Source organism: Trichosurus vulpecula, chromosome 2 (assembly GCF_011100635.1).
Source record: "Trichosurus vulpecula isolate mTriVul1 chromosome 2, mTriVul1.pri, whole genome shotgun sequence".
Classification (NCBI taxonomy): Eukaryota; Metazoa; Chordata; class Mammalia; order Diprotodontia; family Phalangeridae; genus Trichosurus; species Trichosurus vulpecula.
Window position 1 is genome coordinate 233,590,199 of NC_050574.1, and position 23,975 is coordinate 233,614,173.

The 23,975-nt window shown below is 38.0% G+C and overlaps 1 protein-coding gene across 2 annotated transcripts in view; it reads left to right on the forward strand.

Annotated features, from left to right (window-relative positions):
• Positions 1–1,251: 1,251 nt before the first annotated feature.
• The window catches only part of OSBPL6 (oxysterol binding protein like 6), a 188,454-nt gene continuing 165,730 nt past the window's right edge, over positions 1,252–23,975 (forward strand). For both annotated transcript variants that reach the window (XM_036745639.1, XM_036745640.1), the window contains exon 1: positions 1,252–1,406. The gene's annotated coding sequence lies outside the window, so the exon portion shown is untranslated. The remainder of the gene's footprint in view (positions 1,407–23,975) is intronic.

A 23,975-nucleotide genomic window follows, 5' to 3' on the forward strand; every position in this document is an offset into this window, starting at 1 on the left:
TTGGTGATGCAGAGTTCGCTAGAGTTCGTCCTTGCTGCAGCATGCTGGAAAAGTATGTCTTTGAGGAAGTGGCTTTTTGAGATGTGTACCGTTGCTTGCCTCTCTGTGGAATTCCCAGGATTCTGAGCCTAGGGCTGGCTTTGATTCCAGATGCATTATGCTGAGATAGCACAGTTTTCTCAAGGCATCTCCAGCACCGATAGTTTCACTTTGCTTTTGCCTTTACACCAAGATGTGAAGTTGATCTGTGTTTCAGTGGAAGCATTCATAAACTGAGGTGAGCAGGAAGAAGCACTTGGAGTATTGTGGGTGGGGTGAGAAAGCAGTGATTCAACTTCCCAGCCCTACAATGGAGCTGCTTTTCCTTATGTGTTCCTCCCTCTGCCTACTACTTTCTACCTAGTCTTGGAGTGTTTTCCTTTATAATTCAACTCAAATAATTTTAGAAGGGACCTTGAAGATCATGTACTCTATTATGCTTGAGATAATCTATTCAAATCATGATAATAACAGCAAACTGTAATTTGACCTTGGCCCAGTGATTAGTATGTATGTCAAAGGTTCTTGCAAATCATGATTCTAGGTGCATAGTTTAGATATGTGGCTAGTCTTATAAGGTCTTGTCTCTTGTAGTTATTACCCTTAAGCCAATGGGGAACATTTTCCCTTTCCAGTGAGAGAGAGGAGCTATAACTTGGCTGGTGGGAGGGAATGAATAAGGAAAAGAGGAACTTTGTGAATATGATGTTCAGAAAGAGCTGTAGTAACCCTTCAGGAAAGAGGGGGAGAGAATAAGGCAGAGAGAACAAGAGCTATTTTGGGTCTCCCAGGCATATAAAATAGTGACTTGGGGAGTGGTGCAGATGAAGTGAATGTTAGGGGCTTAGAAATTAGCTTGAGTATTGTGTTTTGAGAACTGGGGGGAATTAGATGCTCAGGTTTGGCTAATAGGGAGTGCCGGCTGGAGGCAGAGGTTGAGCTTGACACATGCCTATTGATCGGAACCCACATGGTTTGCAGGAATATTGTGTAATGTGTTTGAAAATAGCAAAGGAATAAGAAATGGGCAGTTTTAATCGCTTTGTTTTTGTTGTAATTCTATAAACAGAGTTCAAATGCCTTTACCCAGGCATCCCTGAAAACACACACACACACACACACACACACACACTCACCGCGGTCATTTAGCTGTCAGAGCTGCCTGGCAGGGTGTATGGAAAGGAGAGCTTGTCGTTTCTGTAGCGGTGATGTAAAGATGTCACCAGGGAGTTGCATAGAATCCCTAAATCCCAGGATATAGAGAGACCAGAGGAGGGGAGCCTGCACCAGCTCTGAGAAGAAGTTGGACTGCAAGAAGAGAGTTCTTCCCTCTCATCCTGTGATACTATTAGCCTCAGTGTTCTAAGGTAGGATTAATACAAGAGAGTTTCTCTAATATAGGTCCTTTTTTCAAGATAATTTTGAATGAGAATGTAGTGTTTTAAAATCACTTACTGAAATGTTCATTTGCCTTAATACATGGGAGAAAAAAAAAACCCCAAAACCAGAGAAGTCCTGGCCTTTTCCGTGGACTGCCATGACTTGTGTAGGGAGATGAGAGAAGAAGGTTAAAATACTGCAAAGTCACAGTGCATTCCCTGCCTGTGCATCTGCAGCCAGCTTTGGTTGGGGCCATATACCACTGTACGGGGGGATTCTGCTAACCAACTCCGCACAGCTTAGCAGGAACCTTAAAACGGCAGCTGAAGAAGGAGCAGTGCTTCAGAGACTGTTTCCTTTAGTCAGGCATGAAAAGAAAAGTTGGTCGCCAATTCCTTTGGGTAGCACATAGATAGCTTTCTAGTTTCAGAGTGGAACTGATTCCTGTTGAGATATATTAGATTGCTTGCTACTATGCTTTTATATGATAAATAATGCTGGAATGTCTGCATATGGATGAGGTATGAAAGTCTTCTGCCCCAGGCCAGGTTCCCCCTACCGTCCAGACTCACCTCTGAAGTGATCCACTTCATTCTGCTGTCCTATCAGGCAGGATGTACTCAAGCTACTTTCAGTGTCAGTTTGAGTAAAAAAAAACAAAAACATTCCTCCCACCCCCGCACCCACCCCCCCAATGCCTTTCAAGCCCACAGTTGTTCAGTACTTACTGTGTACAGACCTGTGCTAGGACATATAGGTGCAGAGATGAAAAGCTATGCACCCCTTGTGACTAAAGAGAGGCAGCCTGGTCTAGTGGAAAGAATTCTGGGCTTAGAGTGAGTCTGACCCATAACTAGTTGTAGAATGACCATGGACAAGTCACTTAAGCTCTCTGCAGTCTCAGGTTCCTTATCTGGAAAATGGGAATAGTAATACCTGTAGTACCCACCTAACACAGTTATTGTGAGGATCGGAGAAGGCTGTGAATGTAAACCACTTTGTAAACTTTAAAGCACTACATACATATCAGTTATTGTTATTAAAAACTAATGGGAGAGTGAGATTTGTATATAAATAAGTAAGATACCCAAAAAGGGAAAGGAAAAGGGCTATAAGAAGTTGAGGAGGGAGAGTTCCTTTTTATCTGGGAAATCCGGAGAAGGCTACCTGATGTGGGACTGGAAGCCAGAACAGGATGTCAGTAGGTGGAGTCAAAGATGGGGAGTGTCTTCTAGGCATGGAGGGTAGGTAGCCTACAGGAATGCATGAAGGCAGAATGGGATCAGGGGACTGCAAGAAATGCTGTTTCCTCTGAATGAGTAAGGGAGAACAGAATTGAAATAAAGCTGGACAGATGGGTTGGAGCCAGATTATGGAGGCCCTGAAATACCAGGCTGAGTGGTTTGTATCAAATTAAATAGGCTACAGAAGTCAGGACATTCCACTCAAGCCAAATTTATGGTAATGTTTGGATTATCCATGGTTATAGGTTATCAATGTCACTACTTCTTCTGTTAATGTAGATAACTGGATATTGACCAGCTAAACCTAATCTTGCTATTGTGAAAGTCTTGCCAGTAATTGAAATCAGTTCATTTGGAAGCATGAGGATGGTGGTGATGGTTTTTGTTGTTGTTCAGTTTTTTTCAGTTGTGTCTGATCTATTTAGGGATTTTTTGGCAAAACAACTGGAGTGGTTCGCCATTTCCTTCTCCATCTTACTTTACAGATGTGGAAACTGAGGCAGACAGTTAAGTGACTTACCCAGGATCACACAGCTAGTAATTGACTGAGGCCTTATTTACATTCAGGTCATCCTGACTCCAGACCAGGCCCTCTATCTGCTGTGCCATCTAGCTGCCAAAACGTTAGGAATAAGTGGAACTTTCTTTAATATCATAACTTCTTGTTGCTGTTGTTGTTCTGTCATTTCTTTCCTATTTGGAGTTTTCTTGGCAAAGATACTGTAGTGGTTTGCTCTCCCCTTCTCCAGCTCATTTTATACATGAGGAAATTGAGGCAAACCCTTGCCCAGAGTCACACAGCTAGTAAATGTCTGACACTGGATTTGAACTTAGACTGCCAGGCCTAGAGTCATCTTCCTATCCACTGTGCCACCTAGCTGCCCCAAATAGGGTTTGTTTAGATTATTTACTTATTGGTGGTATATCCCACACCTCAGTACGACCTTAAAGGCATTTAGTCCAACCCTGTTATTTTACAGATAAAGAAACTGAGACCCCAGAACTGAGAGGTTATGTGCTGCTCCAGGTCACACAGGTGGTAACAGAGCAGTGTCTGAGTCCTTTGATTCCCAAGTCAGTTCTTTTTCCACTGTACCGTGTTGAAGAGAACACAGAATCTGCAATCAGAGGACCTATAATCCAATCCCTACCTCCCTTGCTACCTGTGTGACCTTGGGCAGGTCAGCTAATGTTTCTGAGCCCCAGTTCCCTTAATTTTAAAATGAAGAGGTGGATTAGATGATACTGAAGTTCCTTATTAGCTCTAAGTCCTGTGACCCTGTCTGCTTGAAATTTTTTGGAGTCTTTCTTATTAAATGTTAACTGTTGTTGAGATGGATTTTCCAGTCAAGTGCTGATACATAAAGCTCAAGATAGCCATTTAATTTTTAATGGGCTTGTTTCTATTTTTTCAATAAGCTAGAAGTGATGAAAATAGTGCTTAAAGCTACTCTACTTAGAACATGGGCTTAATTATAACTTTTTAAAAACTCAGTAGGAACTACAGTGTCGGTTTGATACGAATGTATTTTTTCTCTCTCAAAGACATGAGAACTCTCTCTCTCTGTCTCCCTCTTTTCCTTCCTCTCTCTCTCTCTTTCTCTTTCTCTCTCTCTCTCTCTCTCTCTCTCTCTCTCACACACACACACACACACACACACACACACACACACACACTCTGTATCTATTTTAGGTTAGAGAAAGATAATAGGTAGAAAGAATGACAAATGTACCTTAATTGATGGTTTTGAGAGAAATGTGTGAGTTGACATAGTATTTCATGTAAGGGAAGTTTTTAAGAACAGCAGTAAACGTCAGGATAAGTTCAGTTAAAGAGGGCTCTCCCAAGCCTCATTGTCACCATGGTCAGGGTGCTGTTGTCATTCATAAAGGAAGTTTACATTGAGCTGTTGCCAGGGTACCTGCAATGCCTTTGTTGACCAATCTGAAATAGGAGAGCTCAAAAGCAATTTGACCTTGGGTCAGTTGCTTTTGCTTGTTTGTATCAAGTCTGAATCAGCACTTTTTACCCTGAACAGCCAGTTTCCTCCTATTAAAATTTCCATGGATTGTTCCAGCCAAGGAAAGAAATACATGGGCTAATGAAACCTTGAATTTTGGTTTATGAGAAGGAAACGGTACCTTTTGTTATTGAAAGAAAGTAGTAAATGCTTCTCACTTTCTGATCATGTTGTCATTTATCCACGTACATTCGGTCTTTACTTTATGGGTTAACACTGCTTTTGTATAGTACCTGTCAACCAGACTGAACTAGCCTCTAACCTGTGGGTGGCCAGAGACAAACAGAGCAGGCTAGAGACAGGAGAGTCAGGAATCAAAGAGAAGTTTAATTTCAAAGTGAGGAAAACAACTTGCAAGCAAGGAGGCAGATTAGACACGTGCTGGGGAACCTGAGGCAGTGAAGGCAAATCTCAATACTTATACCAATGGCTATGCAGCGAGCTACAGCCTTGACAATGAGGGGTAACAGCAACAAGAGACAAGTTTGATTCATAACAGGCCTTCATGACCGGAACATGGGTACAACTTGTCTGAGCTCAGAGAACACCTGGTGCTGGTCAAAGCAATACAATAATTATATGAAACAATTCTAGTATTTTGCTGTGGCTGAGATCATCCAGAGGGTGAGCGCAAAGGAGTGTTGTTATGGCAAGCTCAGGGCACAAGCTTTCTTGCTTGACCTTAGCTCCTAATAGTATCTTGACATACCTTAGAACTTCAATTGGTATACCACTGGTTTGCTGGTAGGAATGGCATCAGTCATATTACAAAAAGATTAGGAAAGGGCGAAGGGAAAGAAATAAGCATTTATATAGTGCCTACTGTGTGCCCAGAACTGTGCTAAGCACTTTATAAATATTATTTCATTTGGTTAATCTGTGTCTGATTTCAGGGGATAACAGGAGAAAATGGAAGTTATATATAGGTATTTTAGTATTTTACTGTTCAATTTTCAGAACGATAGTAAGGAGATGAGTTATTTGGAGATCCATAAAGTAGAACTCCTGAACTCTGGAGAACATAGACTTCTAGTATGAGCTGACAATGGGGGAATCTTAATGGGAGCTCTTAGTTAATACTTTAATTGAGTCCCTTGAAATTGATACTTTGGTAGATTAGTTTGGTTAATTCTTCTTCATAGCAGGTGTAAAACACTCTCACTATCTCCCTGGCCCAGAGATTTTAGACACTGACTATAATTATATCCTTTGAAATGGGTAGTTCTGAGCTGGCTAATTATGGTTCAGCATGAGAACACTGTATTACAAGGTATTGGATAACACGGAGAGAAAATGCAAGGTGATTAACTACATTCATTTATTAGTGCTTTTGATTACTTCCTTGTTTTTCTAATACTTAACAATAAATAGAGGCCACAATGTAGAGGTTTTCAAACTTATTTGGCCTACTGCCCCCTTTTAAAAAAAATTACTCAGTGCACCTGCTAGAAATCTACCTTCTTTAATCCTTTAATGTTTTTTTTTAATTTGCATCATTTCAAAAAAAATACAACTTTTTTTTAAAAATGACATATCTTAAATTTAATGATTTATTGTAAATTTGTGGGGTTTTCCTGCATTGAAATTTTGACGATGCAATATTGCATCATATAACCATATAGTATCGTATTATAAACGAGTCATTACATGCACATATTCCTGAGGATGCATGCTGGACTTCCCAACAATGAGCAATATGCTCACCTGCCAACACTTGCTTGTTAAGACCTGTTGGTGGACTTGGCCACTGATAGGTTATAATTTGTATTTTGTGTGTTTATTTGGAAAAGAATGTAAACACTACAACTTTAACTCTGTTACACAACTGAAATGTATGAATGGTTTTTCGAATTTTTCTTCTCTTTTCTTTCCTTATGCTTCTACTGTCCCCTCATTTTTATTCGGTGCCCTCCAGTTGTACCGGAGGCTACAACTTCCCCCCTGGATCGTTCTAGCACCACCCCCCCCCCCCCCAGGGAGCAGTATCATCCACCTTAGTGCATAGTCACAAAGACCTGGGTTCAGCTCCTTCCTCTGGGTGACTCTGGGCAAATCATTTAACCTCTTGGTGCTCCTGCCATCTCTCAAAGACTAAGTTGTTAAGAAGGTGAAGATCTGCATTGAAGCAGAAGAAGCTCCTCACTGGTGAACTCCCATATCCAACTCTATCCCTATCCCAAGAGCAAGAGAGAACATAGGTAACACTTTAATAACACTTCATGTGATCTGACATGATTTATGTTAGAAAACTTTAAGTAGGTGACCCTGTGGTGGGGATGGTGGCATAAAAAGGAAATAAGACAAGGTATGTGAATGAACTTTGTAAATGGCAGAGCTATGACAAAGCCAAAACTGTTGATATTATTCTATAAATGTGCATAAGAAAGACAGTGTAGCCTGCTACACATAGTACCAAGGTAGCCTTGGAGTTAGGAAGACCTGTGACTTTGACACAGCCCAGCTGTCTCACCCTGCATTGTTTAAGGAAGTTGTGGACCAAAACAAAACAAACCCCAAGAAAAAGAAAATGCATAGTGATAAAGAAAAAAATTGATATTATTAAATATGTCAAGCCAATCATTCAGGCTGATGATCGCTGAATATTAAGGCAATTTTGGGTCTTTTGTTGGTATTTGACTTTCCTAACTCATTGAGGTGTATATTTGAAAAGGGTTTATTGGACTATAGATTTGATGTTGTTATTGAATGATTAAATCCATTAACACATATGTGAATTTACCACCAACTTGGGTTGTGTCAAGCAAATAACCAGAGCAAGAGCTTGGGCCACTGAGAGACAATCCTCAGATGGTACGAGCTGATACTCAGCACATAGTACATATCATTTTAAATAGGAAAGGTTTAATGTTCTTTGGGAACTTGTAGTTACATATGCAACTCTGATATAGATCTTTAATTTGATTACCACTATGTACTTTACAACACTCTTTCACCTCCATTATTTCATTTTTAAAATCAAACTTTATTTTTTTCAACCAATGAAAATCTACTTTCTCCCCCACCTCTCTCTTACCCTTTTGAGAAAGCAAGAAAAACAAAGCCCCCATTACAAGGACATATAATCAAGCAAAATGAGTTCACACTTTCATCATGTCCAGAGAAAAATGTCTTAGTCTGCACTCTTGAGTCCATCACCTCTGAATCAGGAGGTGGGTGACATGTATCTTCATGTGTCTGTTTGAATTGTACTGGCTGTTGCATTGATCAGAGTCATCTTTGAAATATCATTATTAATGTATAAATTGTTCTCCTGGTACTACTTCCTTCATACTGCATCAGTTCATACTGGTCTTCCTAGGTTTCTTTTGAAACTGTCCATTCATGATTTCTTGTAACAAAATAGTATTCCATCATATTCATAAGGTACATATTCATATAGTATATTTCCATCATATTCATATAGAATTTTGATCAGTCATTTATCAGTTGATGGGCATACTCTTAGTTTCTAATCCTTTCTTAGCCACCAGAGAAAGAGCTACTATAAACATTTTTTTATATATAGGTGCTTTTCCTCTTTTTATCTTTTTGAGGTATAGACATCATAGCAGTATTGCTGGGTCAAAGGTATGTATTATTTAGTAGCTTTTTGGACATAATTCCAAATTGCTTTCCAGAATGGCCATACAGTCCACAGTTCCATCAACAGTACGTTAATATGTATCTTTTCCTCCAGCCTCTCCACAATTAGCCACTTTTCTCTTTTGTCAATTTTGCCAATCAGATAAGTGTAAGGTGGAACCTCAGAATTGTTTTAATTTGCATTTCTATAATTTGAATAGCTTGAATTTCTTCCTCTGAAAATTTATGTTTCCATTTCCTTTGACCATTTCTCAACTGGGGAATGTCAATTTGAATTCGTTCACTATATATCTTGAAATGAGACTTTTATCAGAGGAAATTACTACAAAGACTTTCCTCCAATTTCCTGCTTACCTTCTAATTTTAGCTGTACTGGTTTTGTTTGTACAAAGCCTTTTGAATTTTATGTAATCAAATTTTCCATTTTACCTTCTGCGACCTTCTCTATCTCTTGCTTGGTCATAAACTCTCTCGTTATCCCTGGATCTGACATGAAATTTCTTCCTTCGTTCTCTAATTTGTTTATGATGTCACATACTCATTTGGTACTTATTTTGGTATATGGCATGAGGTGTTGGTCCTATGTCTAGTTTCTGCCAAATTGCTTTCCAGTTTTCCTATATACTTTTTGTCAAGTAATGAAATATTGACCCAATAGCTGGCATCTTTGTATTTATTAAACACTAGGCCATTGTACTCTTAGTTTCAATATTCTAAGTGTCTGAACTTTTTTTTTTGTTGTTCACTTTCTAGAGTAAACACTAGAAAAGTTGATTCCATTTGGCTTTGGAAATGGAACTTTTCTCTAACTACAGGGCTAGCTATGAGGTATTAAAGCAAATGTGTATTTCATTATTCTAGTTCAGAATAACTCAGGTATTTTAAAATGGAAATAATCTCTAAGACCCAAAACATATAAATATGTAAAAATATTACTGTGTTGGTTTCCTTAAACTTGACTGATAAATTTTTAAGAGGAAAAAAGGTGAACACATTTGGTTCAGAAGTCTCCTAATACAAGGTCAAAAGGTTCAGAAGGTTCTGATATTTCAGAAGGTATCACACAGCTTCCCTGCAGGGCCATGACCTGGTATGTGTTATGTGATCCAGCAGCTTAAAGTCAGAGGAGAGGGGCACAAGCTCTCAGGTTCTCTTGCCTATGTCACCATTTCACTATATGATACTAGGCAAAACATATTTAACTATCTGATTCTCAGTAACTGCCGCCTCATGGGGAAAATAAGATAAATGAATGAAGAGTTCTTCATTTTGCAGAAATTTCAACTGTGAGAAAATGCTAATAATTTAGAGGAAGTCTGAGGTGGAGGAAGATGAGGGACAGGAGTAGATGTGAAAGATAAGGAGTAAAGTCCTGAAGTTTGTAGCGTGGCAGAGTACTGAAAATGCTTCAAAAACATCCAACATTCCCCTGACCTGGACATTTTTGAAACTAAATCTTTGCCAAAAGTTTGCCGCTTAATCTATTATATATGTATGTCCAATTATATTGATAGTTGATGGAAACACAAACATTTATTTACAAAAATGCACTTTACAAATTGTTTTCTGTCCTGGACTGAATATATTTTTGAGGTAAATAATATCAATAGCATTTTTCTTCTAGTAGAAGATGCTTCCTTAAAAAAAAACCAGTCAAGAAGTAATTATTAAACGCCTACTACATGCCAGGTGCTGGGCACTGTGCTAGGCAAATACCTGGAAAAGGAAGAAGGGAATGATTTTTCCCCATGTAAATGTGTTTGGACACATCTTTCCTGGACCTCTCATTCTTCATCTGGTTGAGTAGATGGCCTGGGCTCTGGATCTAGGCCTGGAACATAAGTAAGCACTTAATAAATGCTTGTTCAGTTGACTTGCTGACTAGATCCCATGATCCATCAACTTAGAGAGTTTCTGAAGTTGGAAGAGATGATGGGGGACATCTTATCCAACCTCTCCATTTACAGGTGAGGAAATAGAATCCCAGGGAGCTGGAGTGAGCCATGACCCAGAAACCAGGTTCCTTGACTCCCACTTTCCTATTCTTTGCAGTTCTCCAGGTTCCCAGAAAAGCCCCAAGAACAGGAAGATTACTAACAGTCCTTTCAGCAGGAAGCTCATCTCCTTCCCTTTGTGTTTAACTTAGGTAGTCTTTTCCTTTCCATAATACCATACCTAATCTTTTTCCAATCAACAAATCATAGATTTAGAGCTGAGAAGGACCTTAGAAGCCACCAAATTCAGACTCCTCTTTTTTTTACATACCTTTCTTTGTAAAATAACTTGTTATTGATATTTCCTTTTTTTATATCACTAGAATTATCCCAAATATCCCTTCCTTTCCAGAGAGCCATCCCCTATAACAAATAGTATTTTTTTAGAGAGAAAAAAAATTGGCATAAATGATCAGTACATTGAAAAAGTTCAAAAACATGTGCAATATATAACACTTGTGGACCTCCCATCTCTAGGAAGGGTGGGTTGGGGGTGTCCTCTAACATCTCTTCATTTGAGTCCCACTTGATCTTTATAATTTTGTTACATTTACTTTTGATTTTTTTTTTCGTGTGTAGCTCTTCTTTCCATTTATATTGTAGTTACTGTGTACACTGTTTTCTTGGACTTGCTTACTTCACTCTGAATCAGTTCATTAGATCTTTCTGTGCTTCTCTGTGTTCATCACACGCATCCATTCTCAGCATGGTAATACTCCATTATCTTCATGGACCGCAATTTGTTCAGTCATACAACCCAACCTCACTTTACAGATGAGGAAATTGAGACCCCAAGGTGTTCGGTGATTTGCTCAGAGTTACACAGCTAGTAAGTGTCTGAGGCTGGATTTGAATGCTGGTCTTTCAGACTCCAGACCCAGTGCTATATACACTGCATATTAGGAAGACACACAGATATAATCAGTTTATTGAACTACCAATACAGCTTTTATATGACCTGTGAAATTTACTGAGCTTTTTTTTGCAAGGAAAATACTAAATTTAACTTGACTCATCTTCCTTGAGGGCGCCTCAATTTGCTGTCTTTTCAGGTAAAATGAACACATACCTTTTCGTCTGTGGCAGCCCTTCTGTTCACCCACATGTTTCTTGGTCATAGGAAAGTCAACAAGCTGCACATGTAGAGAATCTGTTTAAATTCTTCCATAGTGACTGCAAACATCTGTCACTCAAAACAGGAAAAAAATTCTGTACTCCTTTTTATGGTTACTTCTGGATGTAAGATTTCTCAATCCTGAACCTTTTACACATAGATAAGGGACAGACATGTTCAAGTGGTGACCCTTCAATATTCAGTTCCTTTTTATTAAGACATTTCCTCTTGGGTGGCAGTAGATGCCATGGCCCTGGGGACACTTCTGTGGCCTACAGCTCCTCCAAGAGATGTCAGTCGGTTTTTTACACCAGATACTTTCAGCCACCCTGCCAGCACTGAAACCTCCAACCAGAGTGAAGTGACATCCTAAGGCCCTTATTTGATGTATGCTCTCCTAAATTGCCTTGATTTTTTGTCTCTACTAAATATGCCCAACGGTATGGTCATCAAGCTTGACTAAGGAGGCAGCTGACTACCCCTTCAGCAACTTCTCTGACAAAGCACTAAAGAAAGGCTCATCCATTTTAGTAACAATAGCAATAATGACTGACATTCAGAGGGGTTTTAAGGTTTGCAAAGTGCTTTAGGTCTGCGTTCTCGTTTCAGCCTCTCAATCCTCTGTGTTAGATACCAAAGGAATTATCGCCATTTTGCAGAGGAGCAAACTGAGTCTCAGAGAGCTTATGTTTAAATAGTTTGACCAGGGTATGCAGTGTGTAGGGGTTAGAGGAAGTATTTGCACTGAGACTTTCCGGATTCCAAATCTAGCACTGTATCCACTAGTCATAGTGATACCAACTAAGATCTATAGAGCATTTGAGAGATTGCAAAGTGTTTACAAATGTTATCTAGGTGCTATTATTATCCCCATTTTACAGATGAGGAAACTTAGAGAGAGGCCAAGTGACTTCGTCAGGGTGACACAGCTAAGTGTCTGAGGCAGAATCTGAACTCAGATATCTTCCTGAATTCCATTCTAGCATTCTTATCTCCTACAACCTATGGCCTACTACTAAGTCAGTCAATAAACATTTTATTACATGCTAGGCATTGTACTAAGTGCTGGGTTTTATGTGGCTGTTAAATTTTTTAAAAGTTGAATATAACAAGAATTGTCCTGTGCTAGTGGTACAGTTTGTACTGTTGTTTCATGTGTATTATTTTCTTCTCAGCTAGTTTGTAACTTCCTTGAGTGCATGGACTTTGGCTAAGAAACACATAGTAGGTGCTCATTGAATTCTTATTGGTCGATTGATTGTAAATTGGATAATAATAGCTAGCATTTATATAGCACTTTAAAGGCTGCAAAACACTTTACAAATATTATCTCATTTTTTTTCTCACAATAACTAAGGGGGAGGTAGGAGCTATTATTATCCTAGTCTTACAAATGAGAAAAATGAAGTTACATGATTTAAACTCAGATCTTTCTGACTTCAGGTCCAGTGCTCTCTCCACTGCTCCATGTAACTATCTTAAATTTAAAAAAAAGAAAAAGCACTTTGTATGTTATCTCAGTTAATCCTTACAACAACACTGTGAGGTAAGTATTATCATCCCCATTTTACAGAGGAGAAAACAGAGAGGTCAGATGAATTGCCCAGGGTCACACCGCTGGTAAGTGGGTGAGGTAGAGTTTGAGCTGAGGTTTTTTCATTGTGCTTTCGTACCAACCAGTGTGGAAGACATAAAAGAAGTATGACATGGCTATCTCCTGTCTTTGTGGAACTTACAGCCTAAGGGGAAGAAGAGTAGCACAAATATATGTTAAACAAGATGGTACATGATACTGTAAAGTGCTCTAAAGTGCTCCGATCCTCTGATAAAGACTATTCAGAGAGAAAAGGAGCTAGGTTGACTAATAGAGAGGAAACGTCATAAATAAATACAAGCTATGTAATGTGAAATAGCAGCAGAATAGGATTTATGTCCTATTCTTTCCATGAAAAGAAAAAGACAGAACTGCTCCTTGGGCATATTAATGGTCTAAGGAATGGAGGGAGACTAGACTTGTGATTTCACTGGTACAGGGAACTCTTCCTGGTGAGTAAACTCCCTCTACTAAAGCAGCTTAGCACCTCCCTAGGCCTTGAAGTCTTAGAATGTTGCCGCAACCAGATGTGTCAAACTCCATGCAGCAAGTGGCTGGCAGTTCCAGTAAAGCTAGAACCAGATTAAAATGTAATTGGGAAATGTTTATTAAAATAAATAAAAATTACAATACAACATAGATGATATTAATTTGAGATTTTCTAAGTCTATATGGGTTCCCCTTTTCCCTTGGGATCGGTTTCTGTTGAGTTTTATACAACTAGCTACCGTCTTGAGAGTACAAGGTGACTTTCCAGACAGCATGTGTCAGAAGAAGGACTCCAGGCTGGCTTTGAGGCTAGCTCTATCCATATCACTGCTGCACACTGCTGTTCAATTTCATAGTATATGTTTCTGTAGCATACTTTGGGTGGCTAGGTGGTATAGCGGATCCGAGTACCAGGGGCAGAGTCAGGAAGATTCATTTTCCTTAGTTCAAATCTGGCTCAGACACTTACTAGCCCTGTGACCTTAGGCAAGTCACTTGATTATGTTTGCCTCATTTTCCTCATGTGCAAAAGGAGCTAGAGAAGGAAATGGCAAGCTACTCCAGTATCTTTGCCAAGAAAACCCCAAATGGAGTCACAGAGAGTCAGATATGACTAAAAACGACTGAACAACAACAGACATGCTTTGTCCCCTTAAAATAGAAATGTCCTAACCATCAGTAAAGATGGAAAACCAAGTAAACTGAAAAATGAGGAATAGAATCTTATAAGAACCCTTTTCATTTAATAGCATAGGATCAAATACTGAATAGAAAAATGAAACTGTAGGTCCCTTTTTATGTGAATCTGAACTTTATTTTCTTCTTTGTTTTAATGCATAGTTGTTATCCATGTGTATTCAGTTGTGGTGCTGCTGGTGCTGATAGATATTACTTTGTATAGGTCTTTCCATATTTGTATTTAATACTTGTTACATTTGTATTCATACTTGTTAAAGTATGTTATTTGGTTACGTTAGGGGATCTAGGGATAGGGATAGACATCAGACCTGACATTAATTTGGGAGCTTCTTGATGAAAACAGCTTTATCTATGCAGATCTTCATCATCTCTGCTATTAAAGCTTAAAACTGCACCAAGACTATTGGGACACCCTCTGTTAAAGAATTGCTTCAGGTGCTGATTAGGGTTACATAGACTGTAATTGTCAGAAAGGGAACCCATGAATTCCTGGCTTGAAGACAGGCTTCTCTGTCCATTATAACACTTGTGTCAAATTGAAATAGAAATGGATTCCTGTGGGCTGCGTGTTGACTTAGAAAGCCACAAGTAAACATTATAGGCATATTTTCTCTTTTGTTGCACTTTTCATTTTAATTTTTACAAATCAAAGGTTTGTGGCAACCCTAGGTCGAGCAACCCTATTGGTGCCGTTTTCCTGACAGCGTGTGCTCCCATTGCGTCTCTGTCACATTTTGGTAATTCTCACAACATTTTAAACTTTTACATTATTGTTTATATGTTATGGCGATCTGTGATCAGTGATGTTTGATGTTACTGTTGTCATTTCTTTGGGGCACCACAAGCTGCACCATTAAATAGGATGAACTTAATTGATAAATGCTGTGTGTTCTGACTGCTCCACCAACTGACTGTTCCCAGCTCTTTCCCTTTCCTTGGGTCTCCCTATTTGGAGATATGACAATATTGAAATTAGGCCAATTAATAACCCTATAATGGCCTCTAAGTGTTCAAGTGAAATGAAGAGTCAATCAATTTAGCAAACTTCATTGCTGTCTTATTTGAAGAAATTGCCACAGTCACCCCACCCTTCAGCAGCCGCCACCCGATCAGTCAACAACTATCAACATCAAGGCAAGACCCTCCATCAGCAAAAAAATTGAGTCACTGAAGGCTCAGATAATGGTCAACTTTTTTTTTTTAGCAAGAAAGTACTTTTCATTTAAGATATATACATTGCTTTCTTAGATATAATACTATTGCACACTTAATAGACACATAGTGTAAACATAATTTTTATACACATTGGGAAACCAAAAAATTCATAACTAACTTTATTGTGATATTCACTTTACTGCAATATTTGTTTTATTGTGGTGGTCTGGAGCCCACAATGTTTCTGAGGTATGCCCCATCTATGTTTTATTTTATAAAATATTTCTCATTTACATTTTAATCTGGTTTGGCTGGCCATGTGTTTGGCTTCATTAACATGCCGTAACTTATTCAGTCATTTTTCAATCATTTGATGTAAATATTACTGTTTTTTTTCTTACAAAAGAAAAATAGAAAGAGATTTTTGTACCAAAAGTAAACTTTGTTTCTTTTTTATGGTTTTTTTGAGGGTAGCATACTTCTAGGAAAGGAATTGCTGGGTCATTAAGAAAGATGAACTTTGTGACTCCCATGGTATATCACCAGGCTACTCTTCAGGCTGTTTGCAATGCCATCTGAGTCCTGCAAGCAATATAGCCTATTGCCTGTTTTCCCCTGCAGCCTCACCAATTTTAAATTACTTTTTTTTGTCCTAATTTTCACTGTTTTAGTGGGTGTATGGTGATGTCTTGAAGTAGTGTTGATTTCTTTTACTCTCTCTTTTTTGCAACTTTGGGGGCCTCTTTTCATGTAGTTTATTAACAGTTTTCTCCTTCAAAACTTGAACTTGTTCACATCCTTTGACAGTTCCTTAGGTGGGTAGAGTATATTTGACTTTCAGATAGTTCTTTTAAAAATCAGGATATCAGACCTTTCGCTGATGTATTTACTGTCAGTATTTTTCCTCCAGTCTCATTATCTTCTTTTAATTTTGGAGATACTGCTTTTTTGTTGTACTAAATCTTTTAATCTCTATATGATCAAACTCATCAATTTTGACTCAAATAATTTCTTTCTTTTATTTGAGTAAAACTGTTACCCCCAGAGCTGACACAAATATTTGCTTCACTTCTAGTTTGTTTGTTTTTTTTATTGGAGAGCTTAATCCATTTTTATAACACTTTATAATTGTTGTTTGAAGGGAATATAGGGTAGCTAGGTGGCAATAGATAGAGTGCTGGGCCTGGAGTCTTGAAGACTCATCTTCCTGAGTTCAAATCTGGCCTTAGACACTTACTGCTGTGTGACACTTGGCAAATCACTTAACCCTGTTTGCCTCAGTTTCCTGTATGTAAAATGACATGGAGAAGGAAATAGCAAACCACTCCAGCATCTTTGCCAAGAACACCCCAAATGGGGGTCACAGCTGAAAATTGACTGAACAAACAACATTGAAGGAAACATACGATTTGCTTTTTGTATTTCTGTTATTAACACATACTTAACAAAACTACACTACACAAAGTTCTTGTAATATATTAATAACTATGTAGATATTTTAGTAGACTTCCTCTTTATCAAAGATTGAAGCTTCTGTTTTTTTCCCTCTTCCTCTTTGTTCTCACCTTTTTCCCCATTTCTTTAAAATACCAATCTGAAACATTTAGTGATTTAGCCCTTGTTTGTAACAGTTTTATCTCTAATTGAGAAGTCTGAATTTTTTCTGGAGTGCTTGGTTTTAAAAAAATAAAATAAATAAAATAAAATAAAACCCCCAAAACAAAACCACAATCCCCCAAACATTCTTGAAGCGGATTGTGTCTTTCTGTCCATTTCTGGCTCTTCAGATGCCTATCTCTTACACTAAAACAAAATGTAAGTATTTCTAAGATAATCCTGGTTTCATGGTTTGTGATTATTTATTTTTTCATATTTTTTCATATTTTTTCCAGTATCTGTGATGATCCCTTTAGAAAGTTAGCTATGATTCTCATTAACATTCCTTAATAGATACTTTCTACCTTTTCCCTGACAGTTCAAAGTATTTTTGTGTGTGTGTTATTAATACTGTAAGAGTTTAACTTACTAAGTTTGTGGTTACATGTCAGGTTCTTTGTTGGGGTTATGTGAATTCTTTCTTTTTCTAGGTCACAACTTGTTCTTGCTAGTTCTAAGAAGCTTTATTTTAATATTTGTTCAAATTCTTTTGTTTTTCTAAATTTTCTAGTATCATCTGTAGTATTTATCTGCTACTTAATTCAGTTTTCCAATTCTTTTCAAAATTCAGTGATGGTTTTTCGAATTTTTCTTCTCTTTTCTTTCCTTATGCTTCTACTGTCCCCTCATTTTTATTCGGTGCCCTCCAGTTGTACCGGAGGCTACAACTTCCCCCCTGGATCGTTCTAGCACCACCCCTCCCCCCCCCCAGGGAGCAGTATCATCCACCTTAGTGCATAGTCACAAAGACCTGGGTTCAGCTCCTTCCTCTGGGTGACTCTGGGCAAATCATTTAACCTCTTGGTGCTCCTGCCATCTCTCAAAGACTAAGTTGTTAAGAAGGTGAAGATCTGCATTGAAGCAGAAGAAGCTCCTCACTGGTGAACTCCCATATCCAACTCTATCCCTATCCCAAGAGCAAGAGAGAACATAGGTAACACTTTAATAACACTTCATGTGATCTGACATGATTTATGTTAGAAAACTTTAAGTAGGTGACCCTGTGGTGGGGATGGTGGCATAAAAAGGAAATAAGACAAGGTATGTGAATGAACTTTGTAAATGGCAGAGCTATGACAAAGCCAAAACTGTTGATATTATTCTATAAATGTGCATAAGAAAGACAGTGTAGCCTGCTACACATAGTACCAAGGTAGCCTTGGAGTTAGGAAGACCTGTGACTTTGACACAGCCCAGCTGTCTCACCCTGCATTGTTTAAGGAAGTTGTGGACCAAAACAAAACAAACCCCAAGAAAAAGAAAATGCATAGTGATAAAGAAAAAAATTGATATTATTAAATATGTCAAGCCAATCATTCAGGCTGATGATCGCTGAATATTAAGGCAATTTTGGGTCTTTTGTTGGTATTTGACTTTCCTAACTCATTGAGGTGTATATTTGAAAAGGGTTTATTGGACTATAGATTTGATGTTGTTATTGAATGATTAAATCCATTAACACATATGTGAATTTACCACCAACTTGGGTTGTGTCAAGCAAATAACCAGAGCAAGAGCTTGGGCCACTGAGAGACAATCCTCAGATGGTACGAGCTGATACTCAGCACATAGTACATATCATTTTAAATAGGAAAGGTTTAATGTTCTTTGGGAACTTGTAGTTACATATGCAACTCTGATATAGATCTTTAATTTGATTACCACTATGTACTTTACAACACTCTTTCACCTCCATTATTTCATTTTTAAAATCAAACTTTATTTTTTTCAACCAATGAAAATCTACTTTCTCCCCCACCTCTCTCTTACCCTTTTGAGAAAGCAAGAAAAACAAAGCCCCCATTACAAGGACATATAATCAAGCAAAATGAGTTCACACTTTCATCATGTCCAGAGAAAAATGTCTTAGTCTGCACTCTTGAGTCCATCACCTCTGAATCAGGAGGTGGGTGACATGTATCTTCATGTGTCTGTTTGAATTGTACTGGCTGTTGCATTGATCAGAGTCATCTTTGAAATATCATTATTAATGTATAAATTGTTCTCCTGGTACTACTTCCTTCATACTGCATCAGTTCATACTGGTCTTCCTAGGTTTCTTTTGAAACTGTCCATTCATGATTTCTTGTAACAAAATAGTATTCCATCATATTCATAAGGTACATATTCATATAGTATATTTCCATCATATTCATATAGAATTTTGATCAGTCATTTATCAGTTGATGGGCATACTCTTAGTTTCTAATCCTTTCTTAGCCACCAGAGAAAGAGCTACTATAAACATTTTTTTATATATAGGTGCTTTTCCTCTTTTTATCTTTTTGAGGTATAGACATCATAGCAGTATTGCTGGGTCAAAGGTATGTATTATTTAGTAGCTTTTTGGACATAATTCCAAATTGCTTTCCAGAATGGCCATACAGTCCACAGTTCCATCAACAGTACGTTAATATGTATCTTTTCCTCCAGCCTCTCCACAATTAGCCACTTTTCTCTTTTGTCAATTTTGCCAATCAGATAAGTGTAAGGTGGAACCTCAGAATTGTTTTAATTTGCATTTCTATAATTTGAATAGCTTGAATTTCTTCCTCTGAAAATTTATGTTTCCATTTCCTTTGACCATTTCTCAACTGGGGAATGTCAATTTGAATTCGTTCACTATATATCTTGAAATGAGACTTTTATCAGAGGAAATTACTACAAAGACTTTCCTCCAATTTCCTGCTTACCTTCTAATTTTAGCTGTACTGGTTTTGTTTGTACAAAGCCTTTTGAATTTTATGTAATCAAATTTTCCATTTTACCTTCTGCGACCTTCTCTATCTCTTGCTTGGTCATAAACTCTCTCGTTATCCCTGGATCTGACATGAAATTTCTTCCTTCGTTCTCTAATTTGTTTATGATGTCACATACTCATTTGGTACTTATTTTGGTATATGGCATGAGGTGTTGGTCCTATGTCTAGTTTCTGCCAAATTGCTTTCCAGTTTTCCTATATACTTTTTGTCAAGTAATGAAATATTGACCCAATAGCTGGCATCTTTGTATTTATTAAACACTAGGCCATTGTACTCTTAGTTTCAATATTCTAAGTGTCTGAACTTTTTTTTTTGTTGTTCACTTTCTAGAGTAAACACTAGAAAAGTTGATTCCATTTGGCTTTGGAAATGGAACTTTTCTCTAACTACAGGGCTAGCTATGAGGTATTAAAGCAAATGTGTATTTCATTATTCTAGTTCAGAATAACTCAGGTATTTTAAAATGGAAATAATCTCTAAGACCCAAAACATATAAATATGTAAAAATATTACTGTGTTGGTTTCCTTAAACTTGACTGATAAATTTTTAAGAGGAAAAAAGGTGAACACATTTGGTTCAGAAGTCTCCTAATACAAGGTCAAAAGGTTCAGAAGGTTCTGATATTTCAGAAGGTATCACACAGCTTCCCTGCAGGGCCATGACCTGGTATGTGTTATGTGATCCAGCAGCTTAAAGTCAGAGGAGAGGGGCACAAGCTCTCAGGTTCTCTTGCCTATGTCACCATTTCACTATATGATACTAGGCAAAACATATTTAACTATCTGATTCTCAGTAACTGCCGCCTCATGGGGAAAATAAGATAAATGAATGAAGAGTTCTTCATTTTGCAGAAATTTCAACTGTGAGAAAATGCTAATAATTTAGAGGAAGTCTGAGGTGGAGGAAGATGAGGGACAGGAGTAGATGTGAAAGATAAGGAGTAAAGTCCTGAAGTTTGTAGCGTGGCAGAGTACTGAAAATGCTTCAAAAACATCCAACATTCCCCTGACCTGGACATTTTGAAACTAAATCTTTGCCAAAAGTTTGCCGCTTAATCTATTATATATGTATGTCCAATTATATTGATAGTTGATGGAAACACAAACATTTATTTACAAAAATGCACTTTACAAATTGTTTTCTGTCCTGGACTGAATATATTTTTGAGGTAAATAATATCAATAGCATTTTTCTTCTAGTAGAAGATGCTTCCTTAAAAAAAACCCAGTCAAGAAGTAATTATTAAACGCCTACTACATGCCAGGTGCTGGGCACTGTGCTAGGCAAATACCTGGAAAAGGAAGAAGGGAATGATTTTTCCCCATGTAAATGTGTTTGGACACATCTTTCCTGGACCTCTCATTCTTCATCTGGTTGAGTAGATGGCCTGGGCTCTGGATCTAGGCCTGGAACATAAGTAAGCACTTAATAAATGCTTGTTCAGTTGACTTGCTGACTAGATCCCATGATCCATCAACTTAGAGAGTTTCTGAAGTTGGAAGAGATGATGGGGGACATCTTATCCAACCTCTCCATTTACAGGTGAGGAAATAGAATCCCAGGGAGCTGGAGTGAGCCATGACCCAGAAACCAGGTTCCTTGACTCCCACTTTCCTATTCTTTGCAGTTCTCCAGGTTCCCAGAAAAGCCCCAAGAACAGGAAGATTACTAACAGTCCTTTCAGCAGGAAGCTCATCTCCTTCCCTTTGTGTTTAACTTAGGTAGTCTTTTCCTTTCCATAATACCATACCTAATCTTTTTCCAATCAACAAATCATAGATTTAGAGCTGAGAAGGACCTTAGAAGCCACCAAATTCAGACTCCTCTTTTTTTTTACATACCTTTCTTTGTAAAATAACTTGTTATTGATATTTCCTTTTTTTATATCACTAGAATTATCCCAAATATCCCTTCCTTTCCAGAGAGCCATCCCCTATAACAAATAGTATTTTTTTAGAGAGAAAAAAAATTGGCATAAATGATCAGTACATTGAAAAAGTTCAAAAACATGTGCAATATATAACACTTGTGGACCTCCCATCTCTAGGAAGGGTGGGTTGGGGGTGTCCTCTAACATCTCTTCATTTGAGTCCCACTTGATCTTTATAATTTTGTTACATTTACTTTTGATTTTTTTTTTCGTGTGTAGCTCTTCTTTCCATTTATATTGTAGTTACTGTGTACACTGTTTTCTTGGACTTGCTTACTTCACTCTGAATCAGTTCATTAGATCTTTCTGTGCTTCTCTGTGTTCATCACACGCATCCATTCTCAGCATGGTAATACTCCATTATCTTCATGGACCGCAATTTGTTCAGTCATACAACCCAACCTCACTTTACAGATGAGGAAATTGAGACCCCAAGGTGTTCGGTGATTTGCTCAGAGTTACACAGCTAGTAAGTGTCTGAGGCTGGATTTGAATGCTGGTCTTTCAGACTCCAGACCCAGTGCTATATACACTGCATATTAGGAAGACACACAGATATAATCAGTTTATTGAACTACCAATACAGCTTTTATATGACCTGTGAAATTTACTGAGCTTTTTTTTGCAAGGAAAATACTAAATTTAACTTGACTCATCTTCCTTGAGGGCGCCTCAATTTGCTGTCTTTTCAGGTAAAATGAACACATACCTTTTCGTCTGTGGCAGCCCTTCTGTTCACCCACATGTTTCTTGGTCATAGGAAAGTCAACAAGCTGCACATGTAGAGAATCTGTTTAAATTCTTCCATAGTGACTGCAAACATCTGTCACTCAAAACAGGAAAAAAATTCTGTACTCCTTTTTATGGTTACTTCTGGATGTAAGATTTCTCAATCCTGAACCTTTTACACATAGATAAGGGACAGACATGTTCAAGTGGTGACCCTTCAATATTCAGTTCCTTTTTATTAAGACATTTCCTCTTGGGTGGCAGTAGATGCCATGGCCCTGGGGACACTTCTGTGGCCTACAGCTCCTCCAAGAGATGTCAGTCGGTTTTTTACACCAGATACTTTCAGCCACCCTGCCAGCACTGAAACCTCCAACCAGAGTGAAGTGACATCCTAAGGCCCTTATTTGATGTATGCTCTCCTAAATTGCCTTGATTTTTTGTCTCTACTAAATATGCCCAACGGTATGGTCATCAAGCTTGACTAAGGAGGCAGCTGACTACCCCTTCAGCAACTTCTCTGACAAAGCACTAAAGAAAGGCTCATCCATTTTAGTAACAATAGCAATAATGACTGACATTCAGAGGGGTTTTAAGGTTTGCAAAGTGCTTTAGGTCTGCGTTCTCGTTTCAGCCTCTCAATCCTCTGTGTTAGATACCAAAGGAATTATCGCCATTTTGCAGAGGAGCAAACTGAGTCTCAGAGAGCTTATGTTTAAATAGTTTGACCAGGGTATGCAGTGTGTAGGGGTTAGAGGAAGTATTTGCACTGAGACTTTCCGGATTCCAAATCTAGCACTGTATCCACTAGTCATAGTGATACCAACTAAGATCTATAGAGCATTTGAGAGATTGCAAAGTGTTTACAAATGTTATCTAGGTGCTATTATTATCCCCATTTTACAGATGAGGAAACTTAGAGAGAGGCCAAGTGACTTCGTCAGGGTGACACAGCTAAGTGTCTGAGGCAGAATCTGAACTCAGATATCTTCCTGAATTCCATTCTAGCATTCTTATCTCCTACAACCTATGGCCTACTACTAAGTCAGTCAATAAACATTTATTACATGCTAGGCATTGTACTAAGTGCTGGGTTTTATGTGGCTGTTAAATTTTTTAAAAGTTGAATATAACAAGAATTGTCCTGTGCTAGTGGTACAGTTTGTACTGTTGTTTCATGTGTATTATTTTCTTCTCAGCTAGTTTGTAACTTCCTTGAGTGCATGGACTTTGGCTAAGAAACACATAGTAGGTGCTCATTGAATTCTTATTGGTCGATTGATTGTAAATTGGATAATAATAGCTAGCATTTATATAGCACTTTAAAGGCTGCAAAACACTTTACAAATATTATCTCATTTTTTTTCTCACAATAACTAAGGGGGAGGTAGGAGCTATTATTATCCTAGTCTTACAAATGAGAAAAATGAAGTTACATGATTTAAACTCAGATCTTTCTGACTTCAGGTCCAGTGCTCTCTCCACTGCTCCATGTAACTATCTTAAATTTAAAAAAAAGAAAAAGCACTTTGTATGTTATCTCAGTTAATCCTTACAACAACACT